The 19,424-nt window shown below is 36.6% G+C and overlaps 1 protein-coding gene and 1 long non-coding RNA gene across 2 annotated transcripts in view; one reads left to right on the top strand and one right to left on the bottom strand.

Annotated features, from left to right (window-relative positions):
• Positions 1 to 19,424, bottom strand: part of LOC127442934 (gastrula zinc finger protein XlCGF8.2DB-like) — a 171,061-nt gene that overhangs the window by 122,423 nt on the left and 29,214 nt on the right. The gene's annotated exons all lie outside the window — the stretch shown is intronic.
• Positions 5,681 to 11,324, top strand: LOC127442996 (uncharacterized). Its single transcript, XR_007897576.1, has 7 exons — positions 5,681 to 5,736; positions 6,851 to 6,924; positions 9,349 to 9,558; positions 9,719 to 9,841; positions 10,072 to 10,154; positions 10,308 to 10,483; positions 11,212 to 11,324. It is a non-coding gene; the product is annotated as an uncharacterized LOC127442996 (long non-coding RNA).

Below are 19,424 nucleotides of genomic sequence, written 5' to 3'. Positions count from 1 at the left end.
GAATTATGTCCTTACAATCTGAACTTGATGAAACAACAGGAGCAACTTCTTACTATTGTAGACTTGAAAAAATTACTATAAACTCACTGTACATTAATGGAGTTGTTAATGAATGTCCAAAATCCATAACTTTAGAGCTTTTTCAGTTCTATAGCTTGTTACACAGTTCATCATTCTCTGCAACAGACTGCTCTGCCTTTTTTTGATAAGAGTTCATAATATAACGCAAATAGACCATCATTTTAGAGACTTAAGTTAAATGGATTTTAAGATAGAGGAGCTTCATGAGGCCATATGTAAATCCCCAGGTGCTGATGGCCTCATATCTGATTTTATAGATTTTTTAGGGAGGATCTAAGGGAGCTACTATTTCAAGTTTTTCTTGAATGTATTAAGGACAAGTCCCTAACATCAACTGAAACAAAGGCTGATTGTTCTTATACCCAAACCAGGCAAAGATGCTTAACAAATAGATAATCTTCACCCTAGTACCTTACTTAATAGTGATTATAAGCTCTTAGCCCATATATTTGCCAGTAGACTCAAGAAGGGTTTAGCCCAAATAATCAGTGAATCACAGTCTGGCTTTATGAAAGGAAGATCATTACATAATAACATTAGACTAGTTTTAGACATCTTAGATGATCATGAATGGATTGAAGACGATGGGTTTATTTTATTCCTGGATGTTAGGAAAGTGTTTCATACAACTGAACACAATTTCATATTCCAGTCTTGAAAAGTATGGCTTTGGAAACAAATTTATCTCCCTTATAAAACTGTTGTACAAAAACATTAATAGCTCTGACTCACTGTCACATGGGACATCCCAGAGATTTTAAATCCTACAGGGAATAAGGCAATGATGTCATATTTCCACCTTCCTATTTATCTTTGCTTTCTAGTTTGGTAAATAAGTGTATTTGGTAAACAAATTGGAATTAGTCAGTTAGCTGACGAAACTACGCTTTTTGTAAAAGATAGATACCAAACTGAAAAGGCTATTTGCTTGGTAAAATTTTTCTCCAGAGTGTCTGGTCTACATCTCAATATAAATAAATGTGAGTTAATAGAAATTCACAGCTGTATCCCTTTCAAGACTTCTGTGAAATATTTAGGTGACTATCACTAGGAAAAATGATTACAGCACTCAAGAAAACTTTGTGAATATACTCCTATACTCAATTGTTGGCTACAAATTCATTATTTGGAAGAATCCTGTTGACCAAAATAGAATTTTTCTCTTGGGTTATTTACCCTGCCTCTTCCTTAGCTGTTCCATCTCATCTGGTTAAAACATTTAATAATGCAAATTTTAATTTCATTTGGATAAACAAATCTCACTACGGTAACAAAAATGATATGGTATGTAACTATGAAGATGGCGGTTTAAAAGTAACTGATTTAGAAATAATGAATGGCGTTTTAAAGATTCAGTGGTTAAGGTCCTTCCTTCGTAACACCAGTAGCATTTGGTTCACTGTCTCTTCTTTGGTGTTTGAGAAACTGGGAGGTTTAGAATTTTTGTTAAAATGTAATTTTGAGATTTCAAATCTGCCTTTAAAACTATCCACCTTACATCAGCAAGCGCTCTTATGTTGGAAACTGGCATTCTCACACAACTTTAGCCCTCACAAAACTAGTATTTGGAATAATTGTTTTATTGTACACTGTAACAAATCCTTGTTTTATGAAAACTGGTATAACATTTATTCTATACTGGATATGATGGACAATCATGGGAATGTTCCCAGCTACAATGATTTTTGTTTAAAACATGGCTTTGTATGCCACCCTAAAGAATTTCATACAGTTGTAAATGCCATCCTTCTAAATCTGGTAGTTTTATTAAAAGGTATTCTTTTATATTCTTCTGTGACACCTTCTCTCCCAGCTTTACATATAGGGAGTCATAATATAAAGAAGGGCTATTCAACTGGTGGCCCGCAGGCCGGATCCGGCCAGTTTTAAATGATTTGACGCCCTCGTAAGGTTGTCAGTAATCATAGGGGCTGTTCACACTGAATGCCTTTTGTGTCTATTCGTGCTGTTTTTCAATTGTTTTCCTACCGTTGCTTCACATCTCAATGTTTTTGTTCAGAAGCACCACTTTTAGAGGTTGCGCCACAAATCATTATCCGTAATTTCAATGGAATGTGAAGATTAAACAATTGAAGTCATGGTCGACTTGCAAGCATGAGTTCAGAGAAACAGAAAAGTTTTATTAATTCATTTGGTCAAGAAGTTAAAAGTTTAAATCATTGCATTTTTTACAAACTTCACTTGTTATTGTTCAGTAATGTTTTTGGTATCAGTCTGATTTAATCTCTGTGTTATGGACCAATTTTGAAAGCATTTCCCCCCCCCCAAAATGTCTTGCAGGAAACATTTTCTCATTATACAAAAAATCAAAGCTATAAAAAAAACAGATATTTTATTTCTATAGTGAACAAATACAGTATTATAGGCTTACTATAACATGATATCTAATGGAAGCTTTTTGTTAAAGATGCTGTAAGCAATTTTAGCAATTCTAGAATTTCCACAAGATGACCCGTTGGATTAGTCACGTCCATTTTTACAAAACCCTGCCCTCCAAAGATAACAAATGTGCTTTATTGAGACCTACGTGAACAGAAACAGTTGTCAAAAACAACAGCAGGAAAATAGCACCCTCAACAGACAACTGTAATGAACAACATGGCATAAAAATGGCATTAAGCCTCAATAATTATGAGAAAGCGCTAAATGATTAACATTCAGAAAGCATCATTGTCCGCATCCCGCAGACACATTTTTGTTTGCTGTTTACAGAGTCTAGAGCTGTCACAGAGGCCGGGAAGATATCTCAGGGCACTTATTGCATTAATATCTTTTAGGGAGTTTTTTTTGCATACATTTCCATGAAAAAGCACCTTTAACTAAATATTCTGGCTTGGCCCGCATGCCCCAAAGATTTTTTCCATCTGGCCCACTTGTCGATGAAGTTGAATAGCCCTGATATAAAGGAAGGCATGGCTACCACAAACTTTACACAACCAAGAGAGAGAGGGAAATGGAGAGCAATAATACAGCTGCACTTTTAATGCATCTTCAACTTTCATTGCACCCAAACTGCATCGTTTCATCTTGGCAAAATAATAAACACATTATTCTCTCCATTCTTGTCAGAGAGCATTCTCTCTTTCTTTGTGGTGTATAGTATACAGACATTCAGCATGACTTATGAAACATTTGGAAATAAATAAATAAAGGCATCATCAGAGGTTATATGAATGGAAGTCTACATGGAGACATTAAAATACTGCATCGTCGTGCTCTCTGTAAAGTAAGAAGCAGAATTTATTACCGTCTCTTCAATACAACACACAGCAACATGTGAATGATTTACTTACTCTTTTAATATAAACGCTGTTAGAAAATTATCCGACATTGGCACATAATTCTGCTGTACATCCTGTGGTTGTGTGAACTTAAATCACTAAATTCTGGTATTATTATCCTTCTAGTTATTTACATTGCAGTCAGTGACAGCGGAACTTTGTCACACTTGCCGGAAATGCAGCTGCTGTTTTCTTCCACGTTGCAAAACAAGGTGGATTAAACAGACACTTTTAGCCTAGGCCTATTTAAAAAGTTACATATCAATGTAAATAATACGTTAAAAATAGGGCTGGGAAATTTAATGTGTTAATTTCTGCAATTAATAGTTTTTGTTTAACGCGTTTAAAAAAAAATTACTGCAATTAATGTAGTCTCCGTTTTTTTTTTTTTTTTGCTTTCTGAAACATCAAGAGATGGGAGAAAGGTGTCTCGATATTTTATACTATACCTGTTATTCTCAATGTACATTATTCCACGTGTATTTATATCACTGTACCTTTGTGTTATATTATCCAGGCATTATAAAAAGAGAAGTTGAGTTCGGGAGTCTGGTATATAGACCTACTTGTAGAAAATTCATGTGCAAATAAATATCCAACAGAGCTCTTTACTCATCTCACTCGCATAAAAACACAGATTATATACTCCTCAAAATGCATCAACACAAAGAAAATTATGAAACAGTTATGCCAACGTTTTTAAATAAATGTTTTAAAAGCATTTAGTATATTAATCTCTAACATCTGAAGGGTGCAGACAGGAGACTGGTATAACAACAGCACCGCCTACTAGTAATGGGTCGTTCATGAACGATTCGTTCATTTTGAACGAATCTTTTATGTGACTCAGAAGAACGAGTAGTCTCAGAGAGTGATTTGTTCATTATGTGTTGGCCGCGCATGCGCATTGCGCAACCTCTGTTCTTTGTTACGTGAAAACCGCATAGGTGCTGTACAGGAAACAGAAATGATTAGTTCACCTTTCAACTCTTTTGGTCCAAGTCATTCATTCTTTTGTCATGTGACAACCGTATACGCTCTGCATTACTCACACAGTAAACAGAAATGATTAGTTCACATCTCGAGTCATCTGGGACAAGAAGATTCCAGAGGTGAACTAATCTTTCTGTTTCTCATAATTTGTCCTTGGCTGCATTATCAATTTTTCCTTATTGGGACTATAATCAAAGTTTGCGTAAGTAGACTTGTTGGGGGGATTTGGCTATTGAAAATTTTACGAGGGGGCCTGGGTAGCTCAGTGGTAAAATACGCTGGCTACCACCCCTGGAGATCGCTAGTTCGCTAGTTCAAATCCCAGGGTGTGCTGAGTGACTCCAGCCAGGTCTCCTAAGCAACTAAATTGGCCCGGTTGCTAGGGAGGGTAGAGTCACATGGGGCAACCTCCTCGTGGTCGCTATAATGTGGTTCGTTCTTGGTGGGGCGTGTGGTGAGTTGAGCGCGGATGCCAGATGGGTGGCGTGAAGCCTCCACACACGCAATGTCTCCGTGACAACATGCTCAACAAGCCATGTGATAAGATGCAGGGGTTGATGGTCTCACACGTGGAGGCAACTGGGATTCATCCTCTGCCACCCAGATTGAGGTGAATCACTACATGACCATGAGGACTTAAAAGCGCACTGGGAATTGGGCATTCCAAATTATATAAAATATATATATATATAATTTTGCTGAAAGATCCAAGTCAGTAAAATGATCCGATCTTCCCGTCCCTACTGCACTGGAGTGTAATAGTTTTTAGTTTCATTTTTTTATGGACTCGCTGTGAATAGACCTTCCGTCAGACGTTCATCTTGCAGAATCATCATGGATTTGGTGTGAACAGGCCTTAAGGCTTTATAGCTGACAGTCTATCCAATACTGTATGATGTGGCTTCAACTCATACTGAGATGTGCGTTCTCTAGGGATGTCATAAAATATCGATATATTGAACATTGATCGGCACGTTATTTTATCAATAAATTTTTAAGGCATCGATATATTAAAATTAGCCGACATTTAAATTAGAATCCCAACTGTGCTTTTCAATTCACTCAGTTGACCTCTGTTCAACAGTCTGGCGTAATAGCATTGGGAGACCACAAGAGGGCGATATACCATTTACTGAAGCACACTCACACACAGGACAAGCTGAAGTGGTGCAGATGTCAGTCCAAAGTTGCAAAGGTTTTTGTACTTCAAGAATGAACAAAGTGGCATTGATGAGTTTGCAAGTTAGTGAAACTTGTGTAACTGTGCAAACAGAGGCGGATCTACCGGTGTTGCAACAGCCACCCTCAGAGAAAGCATTGCCACCCCATCTGCCACAGCAGCATTTGTATAAATATAAATGTAAGTATATTATAGTAGATGCTGATGTTATCTATGTGATTTTTCATGTCAAACAACCTTAACTCTTAATTATTTTAGAAAGTGGGGTATCATGCACCCCTACAGCTAAAAATTGGTTCAGTCCATCAGCTTGCGCCTTTAAGGGTTGTTGGAAGTTTTGGCAAGTGACGTCACACGACAAAAACATGGCGCTGTGCACTGAGAAGTCAAGATCACAGCAACAAAACCATGTACTAGTTTACTGTCATATTTTACAGATAAATGGTAAAGTAGGCTAAATAATACAATAAACTATTTATTCATAATGTATTCTTGGTATTGTCTGAAGTAGTTTCAAGCTTCTTAACAACTAAACAGTGGGTTTGTGCAAACTGTAGGCTACACTGTAACTGATTTTTGTAATTTGACTGTAATACGTACAGTAAGATACTGTAAAATGTGTATACAGTACATTACTGTAAATAGCAAAGGATTATGGGAAAATATATGGTCACTATTGTAATTCTATAGTAATTCCTCTGTACTGTAAATCAATTTACAGTAGTGAACCTGCCCGCAAAAAAACTGACCAATGGCAAGGGAGATTTCTTTTCAAATATTTTTAGTATTTGACAACTGAGAATGAAATTTTACAATGATGATTCAACGAAAATTTTAGTATATTGTTTGTATTATTATATTTTATATATATTATTATATAAAACTGAGACATTTTCAAATGTATTGACTTGTAATGTTAACAGCATACTAACGTGCGTCACTGGAGCAAAGATTTTTTATAACAGTATCTTTTTGTCTTTTGGCGCCCGTTTTTCTGGCTGTTGGCTGGGAGTTGTCGGTGATTGCCGTCATAACGGTGATATTATTAACTGGTGAATAAGTTAATATCAAATAAATTAGCTGAAGAAAACCTTAGTTAAACAGAGAAACAACTTTTGTGTGTTCCTCTACCGCTTTGACGTTAGCTAATCAGGAGTGTTTAATTTAACGTTAATAGCAAGCTAATGTGAAATACTAAAGAGTATTAGGCAACACCGATGTTAAAGCAGAGTTTATTATTATTATTTTTTTTATGAGACAGTATTTTCAAGTGCATATTTTTTTTATTTTCAAGGTTGTGGTCTGGATCGTTTTCGATTCCCAGATTGGAGGTGTCTTTTGTCTTTTCTGGTGTTTGCCGTCGTAAAGGTAAGTTAAGCAGACAAAAATAAGATAAAGAAACTGCCGATTAAACCAATTTTATTTGACTTTAATATTAAAATGTTGCCATTAAATCAGCAGCCTCTCATAACATTACGTTTCATGGTTGATATTTATCGAGCAACTAGTTAGTGGTTACTGTCAAGATGGCTGCGCAATTTGTGTGCAGACAATATAATTTATCCGTGCGAACGCTTTCCAGGTTTTACCACCATATCAAAATACATAGGAACCTGGCTAATTCTAGGTTAGGCTGTGGTTTGCCGACTTGTCCTTGCAGTTTTCAGACTTTGTCTGCTCTCAAGTCACACAGTCGGAAGCACACACAGCCAAAAAATGTTAGCTGTAGATCTGTTCAAATGGATGCAGTGATTTGTCAGGCTGAGGGATGCGAGCATACATCTCCCAATTTGCTTAGCTTTTGTGACCATTTCAAATGGCATATAAGAGATGGGAAAAATCTTCCCTTTACCTTCCCTTTACCTTCCCTTTTCACAACTGTAAAAAACATTTTCATGTGAAATCATCTTTCACATCCCACGTCAGCAGAAAACAGAGTTTCAATGGAGAACCCTGCACAAGTAGATAATGATGCATCAAGCAGTAGGCATGACAGTGAAATCCATGATGACATTCAAATGCATTTTGAGATTGATGAACATTGCAATGATATACAAGACACGTTTTTGACAAATTTGGCAGTTCTATTTGAGGATGCAATCCAAAATGCTACTACCAGCCACAACTATCCAAAGTTTAACAGAGGAATTCCAGGTGGTGCATGACAGCAACCTGGAACATATTTTTTTTCAAAACTGAGAGATGAATTAACAAAGATTAATTTGTCAGTAATTGATAGTGATAACATCATAGCTGGTCTAAACAAGAGCAATCTTTTGAGGTTGTATAATGAGGGAGTATTTAGGTCTGATGAAGCAAAGAAGACATATTTCAAGAGGAATTTTAAAACTATGTGGCACCTAAACAAGTGTATCTAGGTACAAATGCCAAAGGAAAAGACTGCTTTTTGCAGTATGTTCCGGAAAGGGAGACCCTCAAAGCACTTTTGAGTCATGAGTCAGTCAAAGCACAGTACGCTGAAGTAAAGGCACACAGATCAGATGATCCACATTTACTGGAGGATGTAAGGGATGGCAGGAATTTTAAAGACAAGGATATTTTTCAGCAGTGTATGTCCTCAGTGTCCATTATCTTGTACCAGGATTCCTTTGAAGTGGTAAATCCTCTTGGCTCAGGGAGAAAAAAGCATAAGCAACTTGCTGTTTACATGTCCCTGTCAGAAATCTCTCCGCATAATAGGTCCTCTATAGACCCCATACAGCTTGTTATGCTTTGTAAGGAGGACGATTTGCAGTTTTTTGGGCAAGGCAAAGTGTTTGGTCCTCTTGTAAGAGATTTGAGGGATCTTGAAAAGGTAGGGGTTGAGCTGGGCAGTGGTCAGATAATAAAAGGAGCAGTGCTTGCAGTAGCTGGAGATAACCTTGTGTCACATATGATTGGTGGCTTCACCGAGAACTTCAGTAAAAGTAAATATTTATGTCGCTACTGTGTTATACACAGATACACTTTTCAAAATGCTCCAGCAGAATTAGGCCTCCGATGCACAAAGCAAATTTACCAGAATTCTGTTAATGAGCTTTCCAGAAACCCTCAGTTAGCTGATGTTCATGGCATACAATTTGTCTCTGTGTTTAATAACTTGAAGCACTTCCATGTATGTGACCCAGGACTCCCGCCATGTTTGGGACATGACCTTTTTGAAGGTGTCGTTTCAACAGATCTGTCTCTCTACATCAAGCAGCTTGTCAATGTGGGAAAGCATTTCACTTATAGCCAACTAAACAGGAACATATCTACTTTTAAGTATGCTGGGACTGATGTCAACAATAAACCATGTGAAATGCGAGCGGACAGTCAAAAGTTGGGGGGTAATGCAGCTCAGAACTGGTGTTTGCTCCGGTTACTCCCACTGCTATTAGGTGATCGCATTAAAAATCCACTGGAGGATGAGGTTTGGCAGTTGTGCCTGCAGTTATGAGAGATAGTTAATATGGTGACAGCCCCCAAAATACACGCTAACCAGGTAGCATATTTGAGAGTTCTCATTGAGCAGTATATTGAGTCTAGAGCTTCACTGTTTCCAGCTACACCACTGAAACCAAAGCACCAGTACTTACTGCATTATCCAGAACTCATACTTCATTTTGGTCCACTAATTTGGCTGTGGACTTTGCGTTTCGAAAGCAAGCACACATTTTTCAAGCAGTGTGCAAGGAAGCTGCATAACTTCAAAACCCTGAACAGTACTCTGGCAGGGAGACATCAGTCTTTGTCTTTGTACAAAAGATTTGATGTTAATCTTGTGCCTTTGCATCATTCTGTCTGTCTAAGGTAAATGAAAAGATATGGACTGAATGAAGGAGGTAATCAGGAAGGCACTACCCATGCTTCAGGAGAGGGATCATAACAATTTCATAGCACATTTGGCTGGTATTGGTGTGCAGACGGACAGCAATCTCCAGTTTGTTACCTTAGAAGACATAAAAGATATTATTCCACTTATTGCTGGCCGAAGACTCATACACTATCTCAAGAACAGAGGTAAGAAATAATAGTGGTGTACAAACCCTTATTAATGCATTTATAATACTGGAAACTGAACAGTACAGTAATATTTTTTTTTTTTTTTTTAAGAAAAACAAAAAAACAAAAAATTGTGTTAACTGGAAAAGACCAATAACCAAAATGTTGTACCTGAAAGGTCATAATCCTGAAAGACATAGACAGTGCTGGTAGAGGAGATATTGACTATGGTGTTGCATCTATGATTACCACAATGGCGTACTTCAGAGAGAGGGAGGATTCACTCTTTCTTCTGGCTGATGTAAGTATTAATGTTAATTTGAACAGCTGTTTCTAGAGAATAATGATTGTAATTAGGGTCATAGTTTGACATTTCAAAACTATTCCTGTTTTTGTATACATGTGTCATGCATTTGAGGGTCCATTTTATTTTCATCATTAAAAAAATCAAAGCCTATTAGGAAGTATTGTAAAGAAAGACAAAAGTATGTTCTCTATATATTTATTGAATTTCTTCCTACTTTTTGTTAGTTGCTGCACTTAGGTTACTGCAACTCCAACAGATGTAGAAAGAAGCTTCTCTGTTCCCAGCACCCCAAGGCTGATTGCACTTGGTAAGGCTCTGAAAATGGTTTGATTAATTGATACTATGGCTGAGATTATGATCAGACGTTGGGTCTGTACAACACCAGCTTTAAGCTCTTACTCATAGGCTGAACATAGCCTGAAACAACACTAAAAAGCTGCTGTGATGGTGTTTGTTACAGGAGATTCTGTTCTCCAAGCAAAAACATGGATGCTAACTATGGAGGGCAGAGTCATTCATCCAGCCACAAGAGCTAACGGATTTTTCATCAGCATTAGCTGACCTGTTTGGCTGCTACTATGTATTCAATGTGCAGTACCAGGAAGAGGCGGCCAGTACACTGGAGTTTATTCAGAGGTTTGTACATCATTAAATAATTCAAAAGCAGCATAACACCAATTGTTATATGACAGTGTGACTACAAATTTCTATTCCTAATTTGGGTTAGGGTTAGGGTCAATCCACATTGATATACATTTTATTGATCAAATATAATATAAATTCCTGTGTTAGCACATTGAGAGCAATGAAAAAAACTGTGGTCAAATTCTTTGTATTTGTACAAATATTGGCCATTAAAGTTGATTCTGATTCTCATTTTGATATTAACCATCAATGTAGTAGATGAGGGATGTGAAGTGTATTGGTGGGAAAATGGACTGTGATTTTGTTGTAATGCCAACCCATCTAGGCTGAAAAAGGGCAGCTCAGTGGTAAGCATTGTTGCCTCGAAGTAAGAACATCCTAGGTATGCATCTGCTGGCCAGCTAGGGCCTTTCTTTGAGTTTCCTCCCATTGCTATACTTTTTTCCCACATGTATGTTAGGTTAATTAGTGAGTCTATGAATATTTTTTTTATATTTTTTAAAATGCAAACATTTTTCCAAATGAGGGTTGCAGCATAAGGTAACCAAAAATACATTTTGTTGTAATGGATGGAGCTTCAGTGATTTGAATGTCATGGATTATCAACTAATTATGTACTTTACCTGTAGGTATTCAGTACATATTGCTTTTATTTCAGAGTTATGACAGTTGGAGAAACACTGGTTTGAGAAATAATGTATTTTTTCTTGTGCTTGCAGGTTCATTCTGAGAATCAACCCTGATGGCACCAAATGCCAATCAAAGTCACACATCAGCCAAAAATCTGGAAAGAGGGTGCAAAGAAAATCGTCAGTCTGAATCTCCCCGTGGCATCTCTCTTCAGAGAGATTGTTGACTTTGATTGACAAAATTACTAAAAAGTAACAACAAACTGATTGGCAAAAAAACATGGTTTACAGTGCTGTACTATAATTAGATTTACTTACTTACAAATTTACAAATGAAATCTTAATAAAATTTAAATTAAATAAATTATAAATGTTAATTTTATTTAATGAAAATATTGTAATTATACTGTAAATCGAAATACAGTAATACTGTAAATGAAAATACAGTAAATATGCTGCAAATGAAAATACAGTAATATTACTGTAAATGGAAATACAATAATCATACTGTAAATAATTTTACAGTAATTTACTGGCATCTGGCTGCCAGTAAGTTACTGTAAAATTTACAGCAACCTTTTTACAGTGTAACGTTAGCTAGAGCTAAATGAACAAACGCTATCTTAAGTAGTTAGAGCAGCAATTCATATAAGATTATTGTATAAATGTATTTGAAATCCCTCAGTCATGCTGTAATGTGTCATTTGTATTCATTTAGGAAACAAAACAAGTGGAGCTAGGTAGTCTTAAGTGCAAACTTGATGCACCTTGCACAACACTACTATGAAGAGAAAAGCTGACATCCAGAGTTTTTTTTAAACCAAAAAGTACATGAAAAACAGTGACAGAGAATGTGCAATTGGAAGGTGCAGATAAAAGAGTGAAAGGTACAAAAGGAGTTGAGGGAGTGGAAGGCAGAGGACAAGATGGAGAGAAAGAAAGAAATATAGAAATGAACAAAGAGCTAGAAAGAAGTGAAGAAACAGAAGAAATCCAGCATGAAGTGAACGATGACATGGTAGACAGAGGGCATAGAGAGGAAGAGAGCCCGGACACTGAAAGGGAGGAGAGAGAGAGCTTGAATCACCAGCCCCCAGTATGTCAGGTGCCCACAGTATGTTGTGTTCATTGCGCCTATCCATTTTTTTTTTTACTTTAAAATAAAATAGGCTAATACCTCAAATAAATTATTATTTAAAGGACCATATCTAAATGTAAGTTTAACCTCCTTACCACTGTTACATTCAGCTCTTTTGTTATTAGATATTGGTGAGATTTGTCAACTTGAATTAAGACAGGTATGGTTCTTTAAAGGCAGCTATAGTAGAGATTGAAGGTAGCTGTAATTAGACTTTAAGGTGATAAATGTTAGCTTCATATTATTTATTATTATTTTAATGTGATGAGTGATATCAAATTAAAAAAAATATTTTTTTAAAATTAAAATATATTTATTTTCCTCTTCTAGATATATCAAAATTTAGGTCTGATGGTCCAACCCCGCCTAAACTACAGAACTTCCCAAAGACCTTTCAAGGGGTTGTCTGGAGGAGCTTCCGTGCTGATACCAAACTCATACATGGCTTGAATACTCGCAGTCTAAAGATGCCTGCTACTGTTTAGCATGTAAATATTTCTCTCTCCCTGATGCTTCAAAGAGAGTTTTTACCTCATCTGAAGGGTATAGTAATTGGAAGAAGGCTACATTTAAAGACAGTCGGTTTTCTTCTCATGCCAAATCTGAGAACCATGTAAATGCATTGGTAGCATGGGCAAAACACAAAAAGATGTGAGACAAAAATACCTCACTGTTGGGTGTAATGGATGAGCATTACAAGAAAAAGGTAACTGAAAATCAGAAGTACATCAGAACATTAGCTGAAATTTTTGTCCTAACTGCTTCTGAAAATCTAACTCATCGGGGTCACCGGGAGTCTCCAGACTCAGACAGATGGGGTGTTTTTCTATATAGCCATGCTAGATTTGCTGGGCAAACATGATCCCGTTATTAAAAAAAGACTTAAACAGTAAGCCAAAAATGCCAAGTATACAAGTAAAACCATCCAGAACGAAATATTGTCTTGTTTGGCAGTAATGGTTAGAGAGGATATCATGCAGGAAGTAAAGAAAGTGTACAGTTTTGTGTCATCATAGACTAAACTAAGGATGTTCAGAAAAAAAGAGCAAATGTCAATTGTCCTGATATACATTTACAATGGTCTAATTTATGAGAGCTTTCTAGAATTTCAAGAGGCAGAAAAGCTGGAAGCTGCTGGGTTACCTGAGGAAATAATTGGCTGTTTGGAGAAGTATGGTTTGGAGTACAAGAAAAATCTTGTAGGTCAAGGCTATGATAGGGCAGCTGTAATGAGTAAGGCACATTCAGTTGTCCACGCTAGAATAAAAGAAGTTGCCAAGCATGCATTTTTTGTCTCAACCTGGTCATAGTAGATGCTGTCAAATGTGTACCTGATGCTGGCGATTTCTTTTCTCTGCTGGAAAGACTATATGTCTCCTTGTCTGGATCTTACGTCCATCAGAAATGGCTTCAAGTGCAGCAGAACATGTATGATGGTGTACTAAGGGAGCTCCAGCGACTTAGTGATACACAATGGGTTCGTAGACATGTAGCATGTCGCAATGTCATGGATAGGTTGCCTACTATTTTTCAAGTGCTTAAAGAGATCTCTGCTGAGAACAATCCTTAAAGAGCTGTGGAAGCGAAAGGTATATTGGCCCAAATGTATGTTAATTATGTTAAAATTCCAAATGAATAGCCTATTGTGTACCATTTAGCCTTCTGATGTAAACTCTGGTCTGGATACTTAAGGGGAATTCGTAAGAGGCTCAGGGTGATTCTGTAACCATATTGAACCCCATGGCGTTGTGTGTGATAAACCCATAACACCATGTATTATTATAAAAGTCAGGTATGCATCCCTTATTCTTAAGATTAATCTTTGAGCATTGGATATTTTGTATTAATGATTTCTGAATTTATTAAATTATGTGATTGGCATGATACATATTTACCTAACTAATAAATTGTTAAACTTTGTTAAAAATAGATTACGTTAAGTCCTAGTTGCCGCAAATCTGCAATCACTGTTAGTACACACTAACGGCTCAGCGTTGACAAAGCATCAGGCATGTCTTCTGGGACCTTAGCTTTCTTAACATTAACTAAGTGTACCTAGACTGTGGGGACTAAATATCAGAATGTCTAAATAGTTTTAGTCATTACCTTTTGATTACTGTAATTTTATTCAAGTTAAGAGTAAATGTGGCTTAACCTGATGGTATTAGTCACTCCCTCTGACTGAGAATGGTGCTACTGTAATTAAGGGTACGTTTACGCGACAACGATGTACTAAAAAGTTTTTCCTTTGTGTTTTTGAAAAGTTTCGTGTTCAGACGACAACGTTGCCAAAATTATCCGCGAAAACAACTAAAAATGCTGTATTATGCATGCCAGGCCAGTAGTTGGCGATGTCACTTTGTAAAGAAACACTACGCGCATGCGCACATAAGCATTCTTCCACAGAGTGGTGAATACAAACAATGAAGATGGCGAAAGCATCGAACAGTTTTGTCTGGACAGATGATGAGGTTGCTTTATCACTACAATTACTTTGCTGGAGAAGCATCAATAAACTCAAAATCTTGAGCAGCACAAACACTGTCCTGTAGTCCGCCATTGTAGTTTTGAATGTCTCGCGCATTGTTTTGAAGTACTCGCGCGCATGCCTATAGACTGAACTCTCAAGATTATTCAATAAACTCTGCTCATGTTTACCATCACTTCGTCTCCTGCCTTCTTCTGTATTCCCCCTGCTGACTCTTGGGCTGGTAGGAGAGCAAGTTAACATAACAAGCTGTTCATGTTGACTAGTTTTGGATATCAGACAGAACTCTGATATATGGATATCTTCTGACGGAGAGAGAGGTCTTGTGTACACTGGATCTAACATGCATTTTCACTGCCTCATGCTTTCATATTCTAAGCATATCACTGAATACTGTACATGGCATCACATCTCTGTCTATAGGCTATATACATAAGCGGTGGGTGAATGAACTGCAGGGTAAAGGTACATCAAATAAAATTAAGTAAATAAATAACATTTAAAATACCAATACATTTTTCCCATCTGAATCGATACATTAATTTCAAGACTTTCAAATTCACCAGTATTCATATTGATAATTATACATCTCAAATTGATACCTATCAATCCATCATTCTTTATATAACACGTAATACGCGTGCGCATGACGTCATCGTTTTCACATATTCGCGTTTTTGTATGTTTACATGGAGACGATAATTGTTTTCAAAAACTTGCACTTTGAAACCTGTTTTAAGAAGTTTTTCGTTTTTAGTTGAAAACATTGTCTTGTAAACGGCCCCTAAATGTATGCAGATCTAGGGGCACTAATCAAAACTACTATTCAGATAAAAGTACGCAGGGAACGACTTGTCTGAATAGTATAAGTCAATTACCTTTGGATAACAAACTGACCGGTTTGTGAAATGTGTGCCTGGCCGGCACGTGGACTCAAATTTCAGGAATCCAGATGACGAATGCAATATAACTGGATATAATTGACTAGAATAATCAAGTATCCAAATCTAAATAAGATCTCACATGATGATCAATAATAATTGGAATCTCAACCTAAATTCGAGTTCTAATATAATTGGAGCCAGATTAAATTAATAATGGAGTTAGATTTGGTCTTAACTAAATCAAATAGTTATGACGCTATAGCAACACACGCACAAAATAGAGGAACGCGCAGATACCTTAACTACTCCACTGGATTCCGTCATTGGGCCAGTGAGGTGGGATTTTTACAGTAGGAACACTGGTAAGATGAGCTGAAGCACAGTTGCAGACATTTGTTTAACTTTATGAAAATATGCAATTCTTCCCATAAGGCCTGCACCCCTGAGTCTTCTCTTTACTGTTGTACATGAAACTGGTGTTGAGCGGGTAGAATTCAATGAAGCTGTCAGCTGAGGACATGTGAGGTGTCTATTTCTCAAACTAGAGACTCTGATGTACTTATCCTCTTGTTTAGTTGTACATCTGGCCTTCCACATCTCTTTCTGTCCTTGTTAGAGCCAGTTGTCCTTTGTCTTTGAAGACTGTAGTGTACACCTTTGTATGAAATCTTCAGTTTTTTGACAGTTTCAAGCATTATATAGCCTTCATTCCTCAAAACAATGATTGACTGACAAGTTTCTAGAGAAAGCTGTTTCTTTTTTGCCATTTCTGACTTAATATTAAGACATGCCAGTCTATTGCATACTGTGACAACTCAAACACAAAGACAATGTTAAGCTTCATTTAATGAACCAAATAGCTTTCAGCTGTGTTTGATATAATAGCAAGTGATTTTCTAGCACCAAATGATCAATTTAGCATGATTACTCAAGGATAAGGTGTTGGAGTGATGGCTGCTGGAAATGGGGCCTGTCTAGATTTGATCAAAAATGACTTTTTTCAAATAGTGATGGTGCTGTTTTTTACATCAGTAATGTCCTGACTATACTTTGTGATCAGTTGAATGCCACTTTGGTGAATTAAAGTACCAATTTCCTTCCGAAATAGCAAAATCTGTACATTATTCCAAACTTTTAGCCACCAGTGTACATTGTTTGATTTCTTTTTTTTTTTTTTTTTCTTTTTTTCTGGCTGGCACAGATGAAATATTCAGAAGATTACAATCTTAAAATACTTGTCTAGTTTCAGCAACAGGACTAGAATGGATATAAGAAAGGCAGTTTTGAGAGCTGTCGCTACACAAGTACAGTTTTTTCACCTTTTACCCGTCTTCTTTGGGGAAATAAAAGCGCATCACAGCAGATTCCAGGCCGATTCGCAGTCTCCTATCTGTTTGAGCTACCAGAGCTAAAAATGCAGGTTAATGAAGTTGTATGAACGGACAAAATTAGTATTGCAGAGCAATACTTGAATTAAAAATAGCAATTACATGGCAATGCTGGTGGCGGCGGCGGCCATAAGTGCATCAATTTGTGCGTGTGGATTTTGCCGTCCCTCTGAAGTGCCGCCCTAGGCAGCTGCCTAGTTCGCCTATATGGTAAAGGTGGCCATGGTTAATGGTAGCTCATTCTGAGAAACAAGCACATTCCGTCAGACTAATATGACAATTTAAACTTCTGGTAGGTCATCCTGAGCAGGTAGGTCCGATTTTCAGAACACCAGCTGCCTCACAATATTGTTTAATTGAACTGCATGTTATTAACATACAATTCTTATTTAATCATCACAAACAATACATTAGAAATGTGTATTGCTTCAGTTTCAGTATTTAGCAACTGTTTCTCAATAGAAATGTTACTGTGAGATTAATTTCTTCATTTCTGCCAAAATTTCAAAACGTTGATGAAACCGATATAAAAAAGATATACCTATTCAATGATGTAAACTCCCGTTGATTTTTCTCTAGTAGACGTGGTGAACAACATCCAACGTTTAGTCCAAGAGTGTGCACATTTAGAGAAATATTGATGGATTATAAAATGTTTACTTCATTAAGAATTATTATCCAATATATGTCAGTTTTCACTAAGTTATGCGCTACGAAGGGCTAAAGATTTTCAACATTTCTAAAAAGCTAAAATGTGATAAAAGTAATGATACTATGTTTAATGATACACTTTCACATACTATAATATAGTGTGTTACTTTTTCTGACCATTTAATTTTTTAATACATTTGTTAATGGTCTGTTCACACAATTACTGTAATTACGAGTGTCCAATTAGTAAATACCATTCACCTCACTTGTAATAGAAATGAGAAACTCTGACTCATATGAAAGCTCTAAGTTCTCACTTGTATGAAGTCCTTGAAAATGAAAATATTTTTATTCAGTGATGCCTGTAAAAACCCGGCTTAGTCTGTTCTAATCGCGAGTTTCACGGCTCATAAGGCCAGGTTTTGTTTTTTTTATAACAGTTAAAACCGTTAAAATTCGTCTTTTCATTTTGTACATCAGGGATATTACAATATTAACAGTTACTTTAGATGTTATTTAGTCTTTGGTACACATCTTCTGTTTTTGTCGATGAAGGAGTACTTGAGTCTTATTTATGTTGATGCGAATTAGTGACAAAATCTTGTCAAATTAGATGTTCTGTAAAAGCAACACATTTTAGGATCATATTAGTACATATTCAAGGAAAATTTTGTTACATTTTTGCACTGTTGTAAAACCTTCAACCAGCAAGTATTTTGCAGGAGAAATCTCTCTCCTTGCTTCTGTTTTGTACTGTGACTTGACTTGACTCTTAGCAGGTGTTGACTTGATTTGCTTGAGATGAACCACTGACTTTGCTGGCTTGAAGGTGAGGACTTAAGACTTGCACATGTGGGATTTGCCTCCACCTCTGCTAATCACGCTAGAGTAAGTGTGTAAATGTAGGTGGGTCTGTAATACAAGCGTTAAAATGTGTTGTTTGTCAAATAATGCATTATAGAAAAAGTGTTTCATCATCATAACATTGTGTGTGAGTAAAAGAAGTGTTAAAAAATGTAATAATCAGCCGTGGTACTTGTGATGTGTGAAAATGTATAAAACTGTCAGTTGTTGTAGCACCTCTAGTGTTAATTTCACAAGGAAACTGCAGCGAACAGAACATGGCACTTTAAATTCAGTTTGCAAAAATGTAGTTATAGTACATAAAATTTGGCTACAATGGTTTTCTAAATTGTGCTGCTTTAGCTTAAATGATGAAAAAATAAAATCATTCAAAAACCAACTATTCCAGCGTCTGGTCCAGCTAATGCACATTTCCAAGTAAACAGAGGCAGTAATTGTCTTAATAAAAACCATGATTGGCTCTTTTAACCGGATTCCATTCCTACAAGTAGTCACATTTAGCGTTTAAGATTTCTCCCATTCCTATGTACAGGAATGACCTATCTCATCCTAATAATGTCTCTGACAATAAGCATATTGCTATGACCAAAATTTTCTATTTTCTTTATTTTATCATGCATATGGTATTTAGCATTTAGTCTCTTTAAGACAAAGTCCCTCTCTGGAAGTTACACAAATTTCACATGACAAAAGGTGCGTTCCATTCTGATGAGCTCACCCCTTTGCCCTAATCCCTTCAAAGTGAGAGATTTGGAGGGATTAAGGGTATAGGGATTAAAAATATATATGGAATGCACTTTAACATCATCTATCAAAGTCAAAGAAGCCATTGTTACCGTTGCACAACCGGTCCATCAGTTGAACCCTACGGAAACGTTAATTTTGAAGGC

The sequence above is a fragment of the Myxocyprinus asiaticus genome, chromosome 6 (genome assembly GCF_019703515.2).
Source record: "Myxocyprinus asiaticus isolate MX2 ecotype Aquarium Trade chromosome 6, UBuf_Myxa_2, whole genome shotgun sequence".
Classification (NCBI taxonomy): domain Eukaryota; kingdom Metazoa; phylum Chordata; class Actinopteri; order Cypriniformes; family Catostomidae; genus Myxocyprinus; species Myxocyprinus asiaticus.
The sequence above is the reverse complement of the archived record's forward strand: the minus strand, read 5'-3'. Positions and strand labels throughout refer to the sequence as shown.